At 40.0% G+C, this 20,931-nt stretch overlaps 1 long non-coding RNA gene across 1 annotated transcript in view; it reads left to right on the forward strand.

The window, feature by feature from the left end:
• The first annotated feature begins 221 nt into the window (after positions 1 to 221).
• The window catches only part of LOC112657837 (uncharacterized), a 30,115-nt gene continuing 9,405 nt past the window's right edge, over positions 222 to 20,931 (forward strand). Inside the window, exons 1-2 of the long non-coding RNA XR_003135347.3 lie at positions 222 to 841; positions 4,911 to 5,133. This is a non-coding gene — a long non-coding RNA (uncharacterized LOC112657837). The remainder of the gene's footprint in view (positions 842 to 4,910; positions 5,134 to 20,931) is intronic.

The raw sequence follows: 20,931 nt of genomic DNA on the forward strand, positions 1-20,931 counted from the left end.
TGATGCGGACGACATGGAGCAGGTGGTCTTTGGGTGTCTGTCTCCACTTTATTTGCCCAATGACTGTTTCTGCCCTTGATAAAATTTACTTTCTTCTCAAAACACACCATAGCCAGTACGATACTGAATGGTTGTAAATTGTTCCAAACAAAAAGCTTTGGGTGGGGCATAAGCAGGAAGCTTCTGATGACCCTGTGTGGTCACAATGCAGAGAGGCCACCCTGGGAAACTTCCTTGTACTTCCACTCAGCAGGGGCCATTCTCTGTCTCCAGAGACCAGGGTTCCACAAACCTTCTGTTTTCACATTCTCTCTACCACCTCCTTTATTCTAGCCTGGGTGTTTAAAAGCAATCATTGTCAGAATATGCCATTTAATCTGTTTTCATTTTTTATTGTAAAAAGAGGATGCAAGGGCTAGCAGTAATATTGTAGATGAATAATGAAAGAATTCCTCACAGCTGTTCAGGGATATATATTTTTCCTGCAATGGAGCGAGACGGATTCCCATCGCAGCTCGGAGACTTGTTCCATGAAGCCCCTCATCTGTCATGTTCTGAGGGGAAGGGGAAGGTGGAGAAATGTCATTATGGATGTAACTGGGCTCAGAAGTGACTGGTCAAGGTTGACACTGCAGTCCTGACGGAGCTGTTTATGGAAATTTTCCTGGGAGGCACTGCTGGCTGGTGGGGTGGGCAGCTCCAAACAGCCCCCACTCTGTGGCTGATTCCTAATTCCTTTCCAATCAGCCTGCCTTGAAGCTGGAATAAGTCCCTCCAAGGTAGCTACCCAAGAAAAATACCCTTGATCTGTTCCAAACTAGAAAGACAGGAAATCAAAACAGTAAGTATTCTCTGACTTTTGCAATAAGCCTTCACCAGATGTCCCTATTGTCTCTATAATTTCCTGTCCCCAAACTGCTGGCCGATCTCCCTGGGAACTCTGAGCAGAGTGGGGTCAGGGTGGTCTATATCAGTGGCTTGTGCATTACACTTAAAGGGAGAGATGCCTGGGGTCTGGGTGGCCTGCATCCTGTTTGCCAGTCCTGTGTGGATGCCGATTTAATCTTAAAATGAGACGACTGAGAGGACAAGAAATAGATCCATCTCATAAGATAGAGAAGCTAGACCTCAATTTCCTCTCCCCACCCTCTTTTCCTAACCTCAGGAAACAACTAGTGCAAAGAGCTCTTCTGCCACTAACAGCTGTTCTTCCCCTCTCCGCTCCTGATTTTTCAGAAGCTGACCCTGATTTCAGTGCCTACCCCACCACGGCTCAGTACATCAGGGAAGGGGCTGCTGGACAGTTGGCTGTCACTCCACCTCTCCCCTCTGGTTTTCTGTTTGCTTGAGGAGAGAAACTATGCACCCCCACCTCACCCTTTAGATGTATTTTTGTATTGCCAGCCTCATTCCTAAAAGGATTTTAAATGTCTGACAGAAATATGAATGGTACAGCAAGGTAGATACTAAGGAGGAACACCAGGCCGAGGAAATAAAAGCAGGAAAAATAAGATAGCCTCGTGAGGCTCCTGTGCTAAAGGCTGATTGATGTTCACTTGCTAATTTGACTCTGAGTTTTCTAGAAGAAGAAAGCATAGTCAACAATTCCCTTCACAGTGTGTACAAGTTAAAAAGCAAACCACAGATATCCTTGAACTTACAATGAAGTTACATCCCCATAAACCCATGATAAGTTCAAAATACTGTACGTTGAAAATGCATTTAATCCACCCAACCTACTAAACATCATAGCTCAGCCTAGCCTACCTTAAACGTGCTCAGAACATTTACACTAGCCTAGAGTTGGGCAAAAATCATATAACAAAAAGCCAATTTTATAACAAGATGTTGAATATCTCATGTAATTTTTTAAAAAATATGTTTAGGGATCCCTGGGTGGTGCAGCGGTTTGGCGCCTGCCTTTGGCCTGGGGCGCGATCCTGGAGACCCGGGATCGAATCCCACGTCGGGCTCCCTGCATGGAGCCTCCTTCTCCCTCTGCCTGTGTCTCTGCCTCTCTGTCTCTCTCTCTGTGTGACTATCATGAATAAATAAATAAAATCTTTAAAAAAAATAAATAAAAATAAAAATATGTTTATTATTTCAGAGGGAGAGGGGCCGGTGGGGATGGGGAGGGGCAGAAGGAGAGGGAGAGGGAGAGGCAGAGTCCCATTGAGCATGGAGCCCATAGCTGGCTCAATCTCACAACCTGGAGATCATGATCTGAGTTGAAATCAAGTCAGACGCTCAATGGACTGAGCCATCCAGGCACCCCAAATATCTCACGTAATTTAATGAACACTGTACTGCGAGTGAAACACAGAATGGCTGTGTGGTTATAGAACGCTGTAAGTATATTGGTTGTAACCCTTATGATCCTGTGGCTGACTGGGAGCTGTGGCTTGCTGCCACTGCCCAGCATCACGAGAAAGTGTTGCTAGCCCAGGAAAAGATCAGAATTCAAAATGTGAAGTATGGTTTCTACTGAATGCATGTTGCTTTTTCACCATTGTCAAAAACTTGTAAGTTGAGCCATCATAAGTTGGGTACCATCTATAGTTTGGGAGAAAGTTCTGACGTACCAAGCACATCTTTGGTAGGATGTTTATTCTTTTATTGTTTTTTATTTTTTAAAAAGATTTTATTTATTTATTCATGAGAGACACAGAGAGAGAGAGAGAGGCAGAGACATAGGCAGAGGGAGAAGCGGGCTCCATGCAGAGAGCCCGAGGTGGGACTCGATCCAGGGACCCCAAGATCATGCCCTGGGCCAAAGGCAGACGCTCAACTGCTGAGCCACCCAGACATCCCAGATGTTTATTCTTTTAAATATGTGAACAATGCTGTCGATAATGTTGAGTTTTGGAGGCATAAAATTATTTAAAATGTTTAACTTTCTTAAGGCTGCTGTGAAGATCACTGGTGTTTGCATTTTGTGATTGTAGAAAGAGTTGATATCTTAAGGACTTAAGTTTAAAAATACACAATTTTTTTTCTCTTCTTACCCCTCCACCTCCTCCTTCTCCCTCATCCTTCTTATTCTTCTTATTCTCCTTTATTTCTTTATTCTTATTTCTTTATTCTTCTTTATTTATTTTTAAAATAAAGTTCTTTATTTTTTTTAAAAAAGTTCTTTTTAAAAAAAAAAAAAAGTTCTTTTTTTTTTAAAGATTTTATTTATTTATTCATGAGAGAGACACACACACACACACACAGAGGAGGGGGGGGCAGAGATACAGGCAGAGGGATAAGGAGGCTTCACGCAGGGAGCCTGACGTGGGACTCGATTCCGGATCTCCAGGATCAGGCCCTGGGTCAAAGGCAGCGTTAAACCACTGAACCACCTGGGCTGCCCTCACTGACTCCATTTTAAATCAGGTTTCATTTATTCATTTTCACACTCAGGTATTATAAAATTAAATGCAGTGAGTTGGGCATAGGATTTTTCTAAAGTGTAATTTTCAAACTTGAGCATGTATGAAAATCACCTAAAAGCCTTGTTAAAAACATCTGGCCCCACTTCCAGAGTTTCTGAATCAGCAGGTCTGGGCTGGGTCAGAGAATTTGTGTTTCTTACAGGTTTCTAGGTGGTGCTGTTGCTGTTTGTCTAGGCAGCACACTTTGAGAACCACTGTTTTTAAAGAAACTACCTTTCATTTCCTTTGCCCTAAACTGCCAGGAGCCAGTGTGGTCCATCTGGAAGTTCCCATCTGATTTTTCATCCCAAGCCAGGCAAAAATAGCCTTTGTCTTTTGTTTTTTTTTTTTAATTTTTATTTATTTATGATAGTCACAGAGAGAGAGAGAGAGGCAGAGACATAGGCAGAGGGAGAAGCAGACTCCATGCACCGGGAGCCCGACGTGGGATTCGATCCCGGATCTCCAAGATCGCGCCCTGGGCCAAAGGCAGGTGCTAAACCGCTAAGCCACCCAGGGATCCCGCCTTTGTCTTTTGGCTAATAATCTGAATAATCTGAACCCAAACTAGAAATCTGGCTGGGCAAGGTTCAGAACAGCTGACACTGATGTTACAAGGAAGCAAAAGTTTAGGCTGTGAGCATGCATGTCTGTTCTATTCTATTCTATTCTTCTATTATATCCCAACCCATTCCATCACAAGTCATCCCATCTCATCTCATCCCAACCCATCCCATCCCATCCCACGCTATACCACACAGTAACATTCTATACTAAAATATACTACTCCATAACATACTATACCATTCTATACTACTAAACTATACTATTCCCTACACTATAGCATACCATACTATTCTATACTGACTACATTGGTTTTTTTCACACTTCTCATTTGGGCAAAGTAACATGGGGTGCCACTCAGATGCTTGAGAATTTCTGAAAATTAGAGAGATAACATTATCCATGTGTGTGTTAAATATAAGTATATGAAGGCAGGTGACAGACTAAAAACTCTGTTTTGCTGGGTAAAGATTCAGGCTCCTTTCCCAACCTGTCATCTGAAACTAAAATCACTTGCTAGTCAGAGTCCATTTTTGGCCAGAGTCTGGCCACTATCACCAACCAAATAGGGTTTCAGGAGGACAAAGATCAAACAGGAATAGAATTTCTTAGCCCCATAACACCTTGCATTCTTTGGGCTTCTTGGCCATCTTTACCAATATATCTTCTGTGGTTCTGCTACTGATGCTAGTCAAGTCAAGAGCAGGGAATCAATACCTACTTGTGTGTAGTTTTAAAATATGTCCACTAAATTCTTTGATACTCTTCCCTTAGAGAGTGAAGCTTAATTTCCCATTTTTTTGGCTCTATGTAGTGACTCCCTTATAATGAGCAGAATCTGGCAGAAGTAATATTTTACCTGAAACTTGATAATTTTTGAAGGTAAGTCATAAAAGCTTTGCAGCTTCTTTCTGCTTCCCCACCTCCTAGGATCATTCAGTTTAGGGGAAGCCAGCTGCCATGTTGTGAGGACCCTCAAGCAGCCCTATGGAGAGTCCCAGGTGGCAAGGAACTCAAGCCTCCTGCCAACAGCCTGTGAGTGAGCCACCATGGGAGTGGGCCTTCCAGCCCTAGTCAAACCTTCAAATGACTACAATCCCAGAAAATGTTTTGACTTCAACCTCATGAAAGACCATGAGACACAACTGCCCAGGTAAGCTCTTTCCAAATTCTTGACTCACAGAAACTGTGAGATAATAAAAGTTTGTGAATATCTTCTCCCATTTAGTAGATTGCCTTTTCATTTTGTTGATAGTTTCCTTCACTGTGCAAAAGCTTTTTATTTTGATGTTGTCCCATAGTTTATGCTTGCTTTTGTTTCCTTGCTCAAAGAGACATATCTAGAAAAATATTGCTAAGGCCAATATCAAAGAAATTACTGCCTATGTTTTTTTCTAGGAGTTTTATGGTTTCAGGTCTCATATTTAGGTCTTTAATCCATTTTGAGTTTATTTTTGTGTGTGGTGTAAGAAAGTGGTCCAGTTTCATTCTTTTTCATTTAGTATTCAGTTTTCCAACACTGTTTGTTAAAGACATTGTCTTTTCCTCATCGTATATTTTTGCCTCCTTTGTCATAGATTAATTGACCAAATAAACATGGGTTTATTTCTGGGCTCTCTATTCTGTTCCATTGATCTGTGTGTCTCTTTTTTGACCAGTACCATACTGTTTTGATTACTACAGTTTGTAGCATATCTTGAAATCTGGGATTGTGATACCTCCAGTTTTGTCCTTCTTTCTCAAGATTGCATTGACTATGTGGAATCTTGTGGTTCCATACAAATTTTGGGATTATTTGTTCTAATTCTGTGAAAACTGCTGTTGGCATTTTCTAAGGATTACACTGAATTCTATAGATTGCTCTGGGTAGTATGCAAAAGTTTGTTATTTTAAGGAATTACAATTTGAGATAATTTGTTATATAATAATGTAAAACTAATACATTACAATAAGACAGACCTTTATAACACCACTACTGAGATTCCAATCCTGTCACATTCCTTCAAAGAAACTTTTAGTGACTCTTCATTACTTTATATTAAGTTGCCACTGCTCAGTTAGGTGACCAAGGCCCTTCTACATTATCTCCCACAACTTTCCTAAACAGACCCAACTGAACTATTTGCTGTGCTTCAAACACCCATCAGACTTTCATACCTTTGCCAGCTAGTCTGAAATTATTCCCCAGCTCTCGTCTCCATCTTCACCTTTAAAAATCCTTATATCCTCCAGGTCCTATCCCTAAAGCCATCTTTTCCATGAAACTATTTTTTAGTCTCTCAACCGGATGTTTCTCTCCTCATCCAAACCTCCACTGTTACCTTGTGCTTCTGTTTGCTGCCTACCCAGTAGACTTTCCTTCTTGCTCATGGGAGCAGAGCCCTGGTTTAGCTTCTGATACCTTTCCTCATTTTGACACAGGCAAACCCTGATTAGTTGAAACCATCTATAGTGGTCCCAATGCCCTTTGTAGTGATTGGTGTAGGAGTGGTCATGTGATATAATTCTGGCCAATGAATAATGAGGAAATGTCTGCATTCTGGGAAAAGCTTTTATTTTTTTAAAATATTTTATTTATTTATTCATGAGAGACACACACACAGAGAGAGGCAGAGACACAGGCAAAGGGAGAAGCAGGCTCCATGCAGGGAGCCCGATGTGGGACTCGATCCTGCGATTCCAGGATCACACCCTGGGCCAAAGGCAGGCGCTAAACCGCTGAGCCACCCCAGGATCCCCTAGGCTTTTTAAAATAAGGGTTAAAATAATATTTTTAGGGGTGCCTGGGTGGCTCAGTTGTTAAGTATCTGTCTTCCACTCAGGTCATAATCCCGGTGTCCTGGGATTGAGGACCATATCTGGCTCTCTGCTCAGCGAGGAGACTACTTCTTCCCCTCTCTCTGCTACTCCTCCTGCTTGTGCTTGTTCTCTGTCAAATAAACAAATATCTTTTTTTAAAAAATAAATAAATATTTTAAAATCAAAGATATGGAAAGAACAGTTCTGCTAGCCATTATCTGTGTGGGTATGATTTCTAGAATCATAGCAACCATCTTATAAACATAAAGGGAGCTAGCCAAAGGATGGATGGACACTAGATAGGAAGAACCTGGATTCTTTATGATTTTGTCAGACCACGAATTAGCCAATCTTGTTATTGCCCTGCCTTTGGATGCCATGGTACATGAAGTCCTTTTTTAGATATTCTAGATTAAATCAGTTAGATTGATTTTGTTGTTACTTGCAGCTGAAAATGTCCTGATTAGCACAAAAACCTGGTGAGGATACTTTTTAAGACCTATATTAAAATTATCACTGTATTCATTTTTCCTTGTATCCTCTCATAATTTGGAGGGCAAGGATTATGTTTTTATTGAAGTAAGACATACATACAGGAAAAGATAAAAAGCCCCTTGGTAACCACAAATAAAATACCTATAGAAGTTACACAAAAGAAAAAGAGAAAGGAATTGGAACTGAATAATAATAATAATAATAATAATAATAATAAAAGACTTTGTTTATAAAGGAAGGCAGCATAAGAAAAGAGGCAAAAGAACTATAAGACAAACAGAAAATTGTTTTAAAAAGTGCAATAGTAAATCCTTCTCTATCAATAATTACTTTAAATGGAAAAGGACTAAACTCCTCAATAAAAAGATACAGAATGTTTGAATAGATAAAAACCCAATATCCAACTGTATACTGTTTACAAGAAACTCATTGTAGATCTAAAGACACACATAAACTGAAAATGAAGGAATAGAAAGGGTATTCCATGCAACAGTAACCAAAAGAAAGCAGGAGTGGTTATACTTACATCAGACGAAGTATACTTTAAGTCAAAAATTATCTCCAGTGATGAAGAAGGCCATTGCATCATGATAAAGGGATCAATTCAATAGGAAGATAAAACAATTATAAATATAGGGGCACATGGGTGGCTCAGTTGGTTGAGCGTCTGCCTTCAGCTCTGGTCATGATCTCACAGTCCTGGGATGGAGCTCCACATCGGGCTCCCTGCTCCTCGGGGAGCCTGCTTCTCCCTCTCCCTATGCTTGCTGCTCCCCTGCTTGTGCTCTCACTCTCTTTCTCTCAAATAAATAAAAAGAAAATCTTTAAAATAATAATAAATATATATATATATACCCAACATCAGAGCATCTAAGTGTACAAAACAAATATCGACAGATCTGAAGAGAGAAATTGACGGCAGTACAATAATAATAAGAGACTTCAACTCCCTACTTTCAATAATGCATAGAATATCAAGACAGAAAATCAAGAATGAAACAATGACCTTGAACAATACTATAGACCAAATGGACCTAACAGACATATACAGAACGTTTCTCCCAGCAGCAGAATATACATTCCTACTCCCAACAAAGAAACACCCAGGGCTAGATAGCTTATGGCTGAATTCTACCCAACATTCAAAGAAGAATTCATACTAATCCTTCTTATATTCTTCTAAAAAGTAAGAGTAGAGGGAATACTTCCAAACTCATTTTATGAAGCCAGCATCACTCTGATACCAAAGTCAGACAAAGATACCACAAGAAAAGAGCATTATACACCACTATCTCTGATGAATATAAAAGAAAAATCCTCAATAAAATACTAGCAAACTAAATTTAACAACACATCAAAAAGAATGAACACATGAACACATGACCAAGTGAGATTTATCTCTGGGCTGCAAAATTTGTTTAACATATGCAAATCACACAATGTGATATACCACATTAAAAAACCACATGGTCATCTCAGTAGATAAAGGAAAGCACTCAAATTGGACCCCAATAAAAAAATAAATTTATTATTAAAAAATAAATGCAATATGAAGGGAAAAAAGGGAAAAGCACTCAATAAAATATGACATCTGTTTATGATAAAAACTCTCAACAGAATAGACATAGAAGGAAACTTCCTCAACATAATAAAGGCCACTTATGAAAAGCCCATAGTTAATACCTTAAGGAATGGGGAAAACTGAAAGTTTTTCCTCTAAGTTCTAGTATAAGGCAAGGAGGCCCATTCTTGCCACCTTTACTCAACATAACACTGGAAGTACTAGCAAGGACAATCAAACAAGAAAAAGAAATAAAAGGCATCCAGATTGGAAAGGAAAAATTAAAACTATCTTTATTTGTAGATGACATGATCCTATATATAGAAAACCCTGAAGACTCCATAAAAAAAACTCCTAGAACTAATAAATAAATTCAGTAAAATTACAGAATACAAAATCAACATACAAAAAATCAGTTGCATTTCTTTTTTTTTTTTTTTTTTTTACTTTTATTTATTTATTCATGAGAGACACATGAGGGGCATGAGAGAGGGGCAGAGATACAGGCAGAAGAGAAGCAGGCTCCATGCAGGGAGCCCAATGAGAGACTCAATGCCAGGACTCCAAGATCATGCCCCGGGCCCAAGGGAGGTGCTCAACCACTGAGCCACCCAGGTGTCCCTCAGTTGCATTTCTTTACACCAACAATGATGTAGAAAGAAAATCAAGAAAATGGTCCCATTTATGATAGCATCAAGAGTAAAATACTTAGGAACAAATTTAACCAAGGCAGTAAAAGATCTGTACACTGAAAACTATAAAATTTGAAATTGAAGTCATAGGTAAATGGAAAGTTATACTGAGTCTATGGATTGGAAGAATTAACATTGTTAAAAATGCTCATAACACCCAAAGTAATACAAAAATTCAATTCAATCCCTATCAATGGCATTTTTCACAGAAATAGAAAAATGATTCTAAAATTTGTATGGGATCACAAAAGGCCCTGAATAGATGAAACAATCTTAAGAAAGATCTAAGTTGGAGGCAACATACTTCCTGATTTCAAATTATACTACAAAACTATAGTAATCCAGACAATATGGTATTGGCATAACACGAGACACATTCACCAATGAAACAAACTGGAGAGCCCAGAAATAAACCCAAGTTTTATGGTCAATGAATTTTGGACAAGGACATAACAGGGAAAGGATAGTTTCTTCAAAAAATGATATTGGGAAAACTGGATTTCCACATGCAAAAGAAACTGGACCCTCATCTTACACCATACACAAAAACAAACTCAAAATAGATTAAAGACTTAAGGGCAGCCCAGGTGGGTCAGCGGTTTAGCGCTGCTTTTGGCCCAGGGCGTGATCCTGAAGTCCTGGGATCAAGTCCTGGGATCAAGTCCCACGTCGGGCTCCATGCAGGAGCCTGCTTCTCCCTCTGCCTGTGTCTCTGCCTTTCTCTCTCTCTCTGTGTGTCTCTCATAAATAAATAAAAATCTTAAAAAAATAAAGACTTAAATGTAAGACCTGAAACCATAAAACTCCTAAAAGAAAGTATAGGGAAAAATTTCATTGATATGGTCCTTGGTAATGATTTTTTGGACATGACACCTAAAGTTCAAGTAACAGAGGCAACAATAAACAAGTAGGACTACATAAAACTAACAAGTGACTGTCCAGCAAAGGAAATGATCAACAATGAAAAGGCAACCTATAGATTGAAAGAAAATATTTACAAACCGTGTCTCCATTTATTTTAAATAGGCTCCAGGCCCAACATGGGGCTTGAACTCACAACCCTGAGACTGAGAGTCACATGCCCTACTGACTGAGCCAGCCAGGCACCTGACAAATCATATATCTAATGCAGGGTTAATATCTCAAATTTATAAGGAACTCATACAACTCAATAGCAAAAACCCCCAACTTAATTAAAAGATGGGCAAAGGACCTGAATAGACATTTTTCCAAAGATGGCATGAAAATGGCCAACAGATATATGAAGAGGGTCTCAACATCTCTAATCATCAGGGAAATGTGAATAAAAATCACAATGAAATATCACCTCACATCTGTTAGGAAAGCTGTTATGAAAAAGATATAAGTCCTAGTATAGATGTGGAGAAAGAGAATATTTGTACACTGTTGGTGGGAATGTAAATGAGTACAGCCATTATGGAAAACAGTCTGGAGATTCCTCAAAAATTTAAAATAGAACTACAGTATGATCAGCAGTCCCTCTTCAGGGCATGTACCAAAAGTAAAGGAAATCAGTACTCTGAAGAGATATCTGCATCCCCATCACATGCAAGCAATGGAATATTATGCAGCCTTAAAAGAATTTTAAGCCTAAAAATATTTGCAACATTTGCAATAAGCATGTATAAAACTGGAGGACATTATGCTAAGTGAAATAACCCAGACAAGAAAGACAAATGCCTCATGATCTCACTTCTAAGTGGGATCTTTTAATTCAAATATATTGAAGTAGAGTCTAAAATCATGTTTATTAGGAATGGGAAGATGGGGGAAATAGAGAGATGTTGATCAAAGAATACAAAGTTTCAGTTATAAATGATGAATGAATCAGAGATCTGATGCATAGCATGATGTCTATACTTAATATTGTATTGTGTACTGGAAATGTGCTAAGACAATAGATTTCAGGAGCTTTCACCACACATTAAAAAAAGGTAACTATGTGAGGAGATGAATATGTTAATTAGCTTGACTAGTAATCTTTATATACATATATATCAAACATCATGTTGTACATCTTAGATATATTATTTTTATTTTAAAAAGTAAAAAAAAGTTTTTAAAAGAGGAAGATACATGAAGTCCAAGTTCTAGTTTGATGAATATTCACAAGTAACACATCTGAATAACCAGCACCAGATCAAGAAATATTACATTGTAGGTACCCTGGAAGCCACTCTTGTACCTGCCCCAATTTAATCACTCTTCCTTTCCTCCCAGGGGTAATCACTATCCTTATTTCTGACAATATGGAACAGTTTGCCTGCTTTTAAGATTTGTGCAAATGAAAACATATAGCACGTGCTCCTTTAGTCTGGCTTCATTTGCTTATTATTAAGTCTATGAGAGTCATCCAGTTTGTCATATGTATCAGGTGTTCATTCTCACTGAGATTTATATTCTATCAGATAAATATCTCATAATTTATGTGTTCATTATACTGTTGATGGACATCTAGGTTGTGTCCAGTTTGTGGCTATTAGAAATAATTAACTATTTGAACATTCTTATACATTCTTTTAGTGAATATATGTATACATATCTTTGGACTTGGTCATAGAGTGGATGTGTACTCAGTTTTGATATATATATTGCCTTTTTTCAGCTATTGTCTTTTTTTTAAGTTTTACTTATTTATTTTTAAGTAATCTCTATACCCAATTGGGGCTCGAACCACAACCCCAAGATTAAGAGTCGCAGGCTCCTCAGACTGAGCCAGGCAGGTGCCCCACAGCTGTTGTCTTTTTAATTCATCTTTTTATCCCCACTCTTATGCTCACATTCTCTTGTATACTCTCTTGTCTCTGTCCTCTCAAACAACCTACTCTGCACATAATGGGTACTTAACAAATAATCATTATATAATTATATGTATATGTGTGTGTACTTATGCATCTTCATTGTATATGTAATAGAATTAAATATAGGAACCCTACCCTAGCAAGCCAACTGTCAAACATGCTATGCTGGGGTCACAAAGGGTATGAGGTCAGCTGGGGGTGGCTGGGGATCCCCATTCCCATTTGGAATATGGGCCAGCAATGAATTCATCCACAGGTGTAGTTCAGTTGTAGTTCACAAGTCTGAATTCTGAAAGTTGCCACAACTTCTTTCTCATAGTAGTTGACAAAATGGAAGCAGGCCTTTGTAAAGAAGAGTCCTTAATAAAGAAAGGGGTTTCAAAAAAAAAAAAAGAAAGAAAGGGGTTTCTTTCTTTCATAATGCTGGGATGGGGGGAGATGAGCCAAGTTAGAATGCTTGGAGAAGAAAAACAAGATTTGTGTGTGAGAACAGTCCAGTAAAAGCTGCCAGGCTGAGGCTCTTAGATGTGGTATTGATTTTCTTAGAATCATTTCTGTTTTCAACAAACTACCTTTTCCTGAATGCTTTTCCTCATTCAAACTTTAGAAAGAAATTGGTTTGCAAAGTGATATTAATTCTGCTCTTCTACAAACTCTCTTCCCAAACTAGGGACAAGTTTCAGAATTTCTATAAAGGGAAACTTTTCAGCGTTGGGGAATTTATTTTTGTTTATTTGGTTTTTCGTTTTTGAAAATTTTTATTTATTTGTTTGTTTGTTTGTTTGTAAGCTCCACACCCAGCGTGGGGCTTGAACTCACAACCCTGAGATCAAGAGTCACATGTTCCACTGATTGAGCAAGCCATGCTCCCCAGGGGAATTTTTTTTTTTTTTAATCACAAGAGTATATGCTAAAATGTGTATTACAATTTGTTTCAATCTTGACTGGTCCTAAGAAGGGTATTAAGGACTGAAATTTCATATTCCTAAACTTCCATTAGCACATTCCCAGGGTTCCCTGGGGGATTTCTGGTCCAGGATCTGCTAAGCCATCTGCTATCTGTACAGTCTTTGGCCATATTGCAGACTAACTCCTGAACATACATGTGCAGAGTCAAGATGCCCATAGCTTTTAGAAAGGACAATTTATTATCAACGTGGCATTAGTCATCAGTGTTCTCTTAAGTTGGTCAGCACTTTCAATACTTGTCAAATGAAAAGAAAATTCTTTGTAATTGCTCATCATTTGCCCTGAAGAACCAAGAAAAGACTCATGCTAGTTCTTGGCCCAACAGGGGATCCCACCCAGCCCAACAGTGGGACTATGGTTGCTAAGAAGCAGAGTCCTGTGCTACTAGAATAAGTAGGAGTAGAAGTACTAATCCTCTTTTTTTTTTTTAAGATTTTATTTATTTATTCATGAGAGACACAAAGAGAGAGAGGCAGAGACACAGGCAGAGGGAGAAGCAGGCTCTACACAGGGAGGCTGACATGGGACTCAATTCTGGGTCTCCAGGATCAGGCCCCAGGCCGAAGGCAAGGGCTAAACCGCTGAGCCACCTGGGCTGCCCCACTAATCCTCTTTGTGCAGGTGTTTAAATATTCCTGCAGGACTGATGCTATATGGTAAGAGTTAAAGACCTACTCCAAAGGAGCAACCACAGAGTGCAGCACTATGTAGAACCAGGAGTATTAGCAAGTGGATGAGTTTGATTGAGACTCTCAAGTGCCAAGGATATTGTGGTGGGGGCTAGGGGTGGGTGTTGGAGGTGGCTGAGGTTGGGAAAGGCCAGGTCAATACATTGTTTTATTATATTTAGTCTTCTCTTTTACTACAGAAAGATTTTCAATCACCCCCTACAGCTTATATATACACGTGTCAGATAATTTCCCTAAAAAGTAATCAGTAAACCAGAAATTGATTTATAGCTGAAGTCAGTTTCTATGTATGTTGCTTGGTTCCAAATATATATTTCAAAGCTCTGTGTGATATATAGAACCATACAGAGATCAGAAAACATACAAAGATCAGATCTTGTCATTTGTGAATTTGGTGATTTATGCCATTTGAATCACCACTTGAAGGTATGTTGTCCTACAACTCTTATGCACTTCTCAAAATAATGGTGGTCTTTACCTTTATTTTGAACAGTGAGCTCCAAAGTGTCCAATTGCCCCTTCATTTTAGCTACCTCATATAGTTTGTACTAGTCTCCACTTTGCCTTTCTTAGTCCTCGGTAGCTAAGCATTACTCTAACCGAAGTCCCAGTTGATTATTTTTTAAACAAGTGTGCTTGTGAAGGTTGCTTATAAAGCTAGTTGCACATCCTGAGCTCCTGCAGGGCATCAAAAGATAGAATTAGACATGAGCCTCCCCTTCTGTGCTCACCATGAAAATATTAAATAGGGTAGAGGCATGAGGAAGGCACAAGAACACACACCTTTGTAGTTGGGTTTTTCCACTGGAACCTGCAGATCAGTGTTCATTTTGTGGAATATTTTTACAAATGTGTTTATTGACTGAGTTTTAGAAAGGTAGGTATGCCTGTGGTTTATCCTATGTGAGCTACCAGTAGGTTTAGGATTTCCTGCCTAATGTGTTAAGCTAGGTGTCATGAACCTGTCATGCCCAATAAACAATAAAAGGCCACCAGAACCTGAGGAAATGCCTAGTGCCTGAATCATAATTGACATATCTAGTTTGGGTTTGGATGAAAAGTAGACAAATTTAGAAATTCCGCTTTATTTCTGTGGTTGGTATGTCTATATTCTTGACTCTAAACTGCTAAAGAATCTTCTACCAAACAACAATTTTTAGCATTCCAACGTGTGGTAGTGGCATTAGGAATCGTGCAAATATTTTTTCTACCCCTATGAATGGAACTTTTCAACAGAGCCACTTTCTATACTGGCAAGGGGAAATGTGAACTTGGCTATAATTACTGCTCTAATATCTTCTACCCTCCTCAATGTTTGGGGTCACCCAAAGCCTGATTGAAATATACACTTGGTGAATATGGGAGTCTACCAGGAATGACAAGTGGGAATGAGAATTTTGGAGAAAGAAGACAGAGAATTGAATAGAGGATATAGCTGTCTCAATGATGGATTCAAGCCCTCAGAAAACTGGAGAAAGACCAGATCAGAGAACAAGCAATGATGTAGTGACACACCTTGAGGCAGGAGGAACACTGGGACTAAGAGCCTTTGGTAAAAGCCTTCCCCTTACTGTGCGTAATGTCACATACCCAGTAGCCGGGGTGCCTTTGCAGTCTAGGGAAAGGAGAGATCACCAGATAAGCAACCAGAGACACTGTCTCCTTCTCCAGAGACTTTTATACCTGAAGGAAGATAACTCTCTTTATAGGTTCTTGGAGCTCACTGCTCAGTGTTGGTTATGGTTGGAGAAAGAGCAGGAGGGGAAGGAAATGTTGCTGTCTCTATATTCACCCCAAATGTCCTGTTACCATCTCTGTTCCCGTCATCTGAGTGACTCCTTTTGTTTTTCTAAAGTGTGTTTGTTTCACGGAAGGTCTTTATCTTCATGCTCCTTGCAGATAGAGCTTCCTACTTGTTTCTAACCACACTTTAGTGGCAAAGAATCCAAGAAAGATGATGAATTAATTAGTGTTATTGACTTCCTAAAAGGGTGAACGGTTCATCTTAGAGTCCAGTAATTTTCTAAAGTGAGAAGAAAGGGTTTGCACATAGAGATGTGCATATATAATGAACTTTCAGATGTATAGAGTGTAACATACACTAGAACCATTCTTAAAAAATTAAACAGATCCTCATTTAGTTTTGTCACATATCCAACCAAGCCTGGAAAATGGCTGATATGACTGGTCAGTTAAGCAAGCACTAGTTCTGGTTCCAAAGTCAACGTAATGGTAGGTTTTTAATTGTGTGAAACAAACACACAAATAGTCCAACAACACACATCGTTTTACGGAACAGATCGAACCTCGTCTTCTCCGGCCAACGTCTCTATCTCAGGCACTATCTCCCAATTCTTCAATTCAAGTCACTGCAATAACATTAATACAGTTTGGCCTCATTTCCTCTCCTTTTTTCTATCTATTCTTTTTTTAAAGATTGTATTTATTTATTCATGAGAGACACACAGAGAGAGAGGCAGAGACACAGGCAGAGGGAGAAGCAGGCTCCACGCAGGGACCCCGACGTGGGCCTCGATCCTGGGACTCCAGGGTCATGCCCCAGGCCGAAGGCAGGCGCTAAACCACTGAGCTACCCAGGGATCCCCTTTTCTATCTATTCTTAAATGGATATTCTGGGGAGTAGGGAAGCAGTCAAAAAATATCGTGAGTGATTTTCGGAGAGCAAAAGATCTAAATAGAGTATGAGTGCCTTTTATATTGGGATTAGTTATGTGTACTCAGAAAGTATGAGGCCAATCTCTCATCTCCCTCCTTCTCCTTTCTCCCCTACATCCAATTCCCTTCTCCCAACACTACCCCCAGACTTATTCCCCGTTGGTCATCTTAAAGTAGAAATTGTGGATGGGAGGAGAGAGCCCACCTGCACACATAACTAGTCTTGACCTTGTTTGCTTATGGTGTATGTGTTAGTGCGTGTACCTGCATGTGCGTATTTCTTTATTCTCTTTGCATGTACCTCTAATTGATCTTGAAAAGAAGGGACAGTTAAAGAAGACGTTAAGGTGAAATGAAGCCATAACTGCAGCTGGAGACTTTTATTAAGTGTGGCAAAGTTCCCTGGGCTGCGCTGAAATTGTTTATTGATTTTGGTATGGCTGGGTGCTCGGGAGTAATCGCCCAGAATGCCGCTAGAGAGAGCGTCTTGTTAGCTCACGCTCGGCGTCTCCTCAGCACAGCGTTCACTCTGGAGCTTGCCTCTTTAACCTGTAAATAAATACCCCTGGTTAACTCCTGAGATGCCTCTGCCTGAGACCAGAGCCACTTCTGACCTGAACATGCACACCCCCAGCAGCATTTAAAGACCACGAGGGTTCAATTTCTTCTACTGGAAAGGGTTGTCTTGCCAAGGAGAGAAAACAGGATTCGGTTTGATGTTAAGGACGCATATCATTTTCCATTTTTTGGTGCGTATTTGGTCTGCTTCTTCTCATTTGACTTTTAGTATTAAGGTGGGAAATTTGAAGAAACAAAGTAAATTGAGATTTTTTTTTCAGCAGGGGTTTCACTGTTCCATCCCTGTGTCTTTCCTTTGTGTTTGTCAGTTGCATGCCAGTGCCTGGGTCTTCCTGTTTTCCCATCAGTATAATTAAACTTTCCCCAGGGTCCCAGTAGGGCAGGGGTGCCAGAGCTGCTGTCCAAGCAAGCAATCCTGAGTAGGGCAGTTGTGTGGCATGAGTAAAGTGTGCACAAGGTCCCATGGTCCGTGCTCTCGAGCTAGCAAGGAGATGGGATGAGAAGCCTGGTTCCAGGATCATCCAAGGGAGGGATCGAATTGTGGGAGGAGTACAAGGGTGTCTTGGAGAGTTGGGAGAGGGCTGGCTTACTCTGAGGACATCCTGACTCCCAAGATAGGTAAGGTTAGTGTCTCTCGGGGTCCCCAGGTTGACTCTGAACAGAGTCACACTCCTAAAGATATTTTGCTTCAGAATTAGAGTTGGTGGCGATGGTGGTTGCATTGGTGGATATTATTCCACACCATCCAAGGAAATACCCCACCAGTTGTTCTCTCCTGGCCTTTGCGATCCTTCTGCAATGCCCAGGCTCTATTTTTTGCAAGCTCCATGACCAAGCTACTTGCAGCATTATATAAATGACTCCAAAATAACAGACTTCCAGAGCACCTGGGGCCTGGGACGTACAGTGGTATTCTTTGGAATGAGTAGCTATTCAAAAATTACACTGTGTGGATTCCTTCTTTCCTAGTTATCCTTAAGCAATCTCTCTCAAGAAGCTTATATAATGTCATCTCCTTTGTGAGTCCCTCTGTATTTCTCTCGTCCCCCACTTAGCAATTATTTTTTTCCTGAAGTCAAATAGTAGTGTATTTCCTCATTCCATTCTGATCACAATGAGCGTTTCCCGCCCCCTCTGAGTTATCAGTTACCTGTTCCTATCAGTTATCCTATCTATTCCTATCAGTTATCTGAAAGAAACAGAGATTCTTCGGAAAGCACTACATTCTGAATATTTCTAGTTTGCCACTTTCCTCATCCTGAGTATTGTATTAGCTGTGCCCAGTGTCTGAGGGGATGACTCTGCTTCCAAGGAAAGGAGGCCCATGAAACACAAAGCATAGAGGCCATGGGTTCTATCCTTAACTACTATTGGTTATGCTTGTCATGGCTTTTTTTGCCTCTATGGAGTCCCCTGTAAGAAAGGGTTTATAATTATTCCCCATCCAACATGTCAGTGTTAGTCAAGACAAAGGAGGAAATTGGAGCTGTGAAGATGAAATGGACCAAAAGTTAACTCAGTGACAAGGGCCATCACCCTAAAATCTCAGTATAACCCAAAGGTTTCTTAACCTAAGAGGATATCTCCCTTAACCTCAATAGCTACTCAACTAATGACATTCTAGTGATACAGTGGGATTTGAACAATCCTTGGGCCAAATTTAACTCGTATAGACGTGTGACTTAGATATTTGACTTATACAGATGACATTATTCAGAGTGAACATAGTATTTTTCCCTTCTCCTAGCACATGTCCAAGGGAAGATTTTGTACATCAAGCAGACTTGTATTCAAATCCCAGCACCAATTTTAAATCTAATCCTGAGCAAGCTATTTTACCCTTAAGAATTAAAGTTTACTAATATAAAATGGAGATGTGAGAATTAACTAAGAACCTAGAAACTGTTTCCGCAACAGGCCAGATAGTAAGTACAGCTTTGCAGGCGACACAGTCCCTGAGGCCTCTACTCAACTCTTCCACCATAGCGAGACAGTCATAGACAATACATAAATGAGTGGGCAAGCTTATGTTCTGGTAAAACTTTATTTACAAAAACAACCAGTGATTGGATTTGGTCATAGTTCACTGATCCCTGCAATAGGTGAAGTATTTGAGGGTGATCTGGTCTTCATAAATATGAAATGCCTTCCCTTTCACTGATCATAGAATAGTTAGCTAACACTTAGAGATTGTATTCAGCAAACTGGTCTGGCCAGTACAAAAAACGGATTTTTAAAAATCTTCTACAAGCTTGTTCTGGGTGTCGATCCTGAGTTGTAATCCATTTTATCTTCCTAGTTAATTTTTTCTTGTCTCCCTAAGCTTGTGTGTCACAGACCTCATCCTGACCCTCCCTCCCCAAAGTCTCCAATTTGGCGTTGGGCTACCTCGGTCTTCCATTACGTCCCCAGCCCACACCTTTTAGAGAATTTAGAATTCCTGTTAGAATTCCTCAGTCTGTTGCCTCCATTGGAAAGAGTTATTTTTGACCTACCCTGACCCCGTCTTGAACAACAATAAAATGGGGATTGGGAGAAACGTGACACAAATCAATAGGTTATCCCAACAGACGTGATCTTTGAAGCTGTTTTTTCTCGGACACTTGCAGCAGTAACAAAGACAAATAGCAACTCCCTCACATTGCCATCTGAGCAGTAGGTGGCTCGGCAGATCACAACGTGACCTCTAGTCTGGGTGAGCAGCAGGTTTGAGCAGGATGAGGGATGGGAGAACAAAGATTTTGGTCACAAGGAGAGAAAGGGGGACAGCCAAAGGACAACTGGTACCTCAGTTTCTCATTACAGTTGTTGGTGCCCATGGGTTTCCCACCTGCTTTGCAGTTTTTTCTGTTCCCCTACTTTTTCATTTACCCTCATCTCCTTATTTTACAGCAATTCAATAAACATTTATTGAGCACCTATTGTGTACAGGGCACTGACATGATAACTTGGGCATCATAGTAGCTGTAGTGTTTCTTTGCCTGATTCTGAGCAAAGTGAGGTTGAGAATTGATTGCTATGGCTGATTCCAGGATGCTGTGGGGAGTGAAGGAAGAATAACCCAATGCCTTCCTCTTCCACTTTTCTGGGTGTATTAACTGGCAGGAGAATGGTCATGAGCACACAGAACAGATGCAGGAAACTATTGCCTCTTGTTTGGGTAGTGTGCCCCGACGTGAGCTCCTGTGATACTAACAGTTGCGGTACCTGCAGTGATGGTAATAAGTGACAAAAATATGATCTATGACTTTATGCCAAGTGTAGTGTAGCTTTATTACCTCTATTTACTCATCTAATTCTCACAACAACACCATGAGGCAAGTATGGTTATCATTCCCATTTTATATAAGAGAAAGAAGCCAACAGAATTGAAGGCACTTGTCATCGCATGGCTAGGTGATGGCAGTGCTGGGAAGGGAAGCCAGGCAGTCTGGCTTACCATCACATTTATCTCATTGTGTCATAGTGCCTGTTTGTTTCTGCTTCTCCAACTTGACTGTGAGTTTGTTGGTGGTATGAGCATGAACATTTTTTTTAAATTTTATTTTGTAAAGTAAAATGCATATGCAGAAAATTGCATAAAACATAAAGTGTAAAGCTCAATAAGTGGCTATGAAACAAAGATCTCTGTATTCACTGCCTATACATTACCACCACCCCAGGAAATCC

This window comes from Canis lupus, chromosome 8 (genome assembly GCF_003254725.2).
Source record: "Canis lupus dingo isolate Sandy chromosome 8, ASM325472v2, whole genome shotgun sequence".
Classification (NCBI taxonomy): domain Eukaryota; kingdom Metazoa; phylum Chordata; class Mammalia; order Carnivora; family Canidae; genus Canis; species Canis lupus.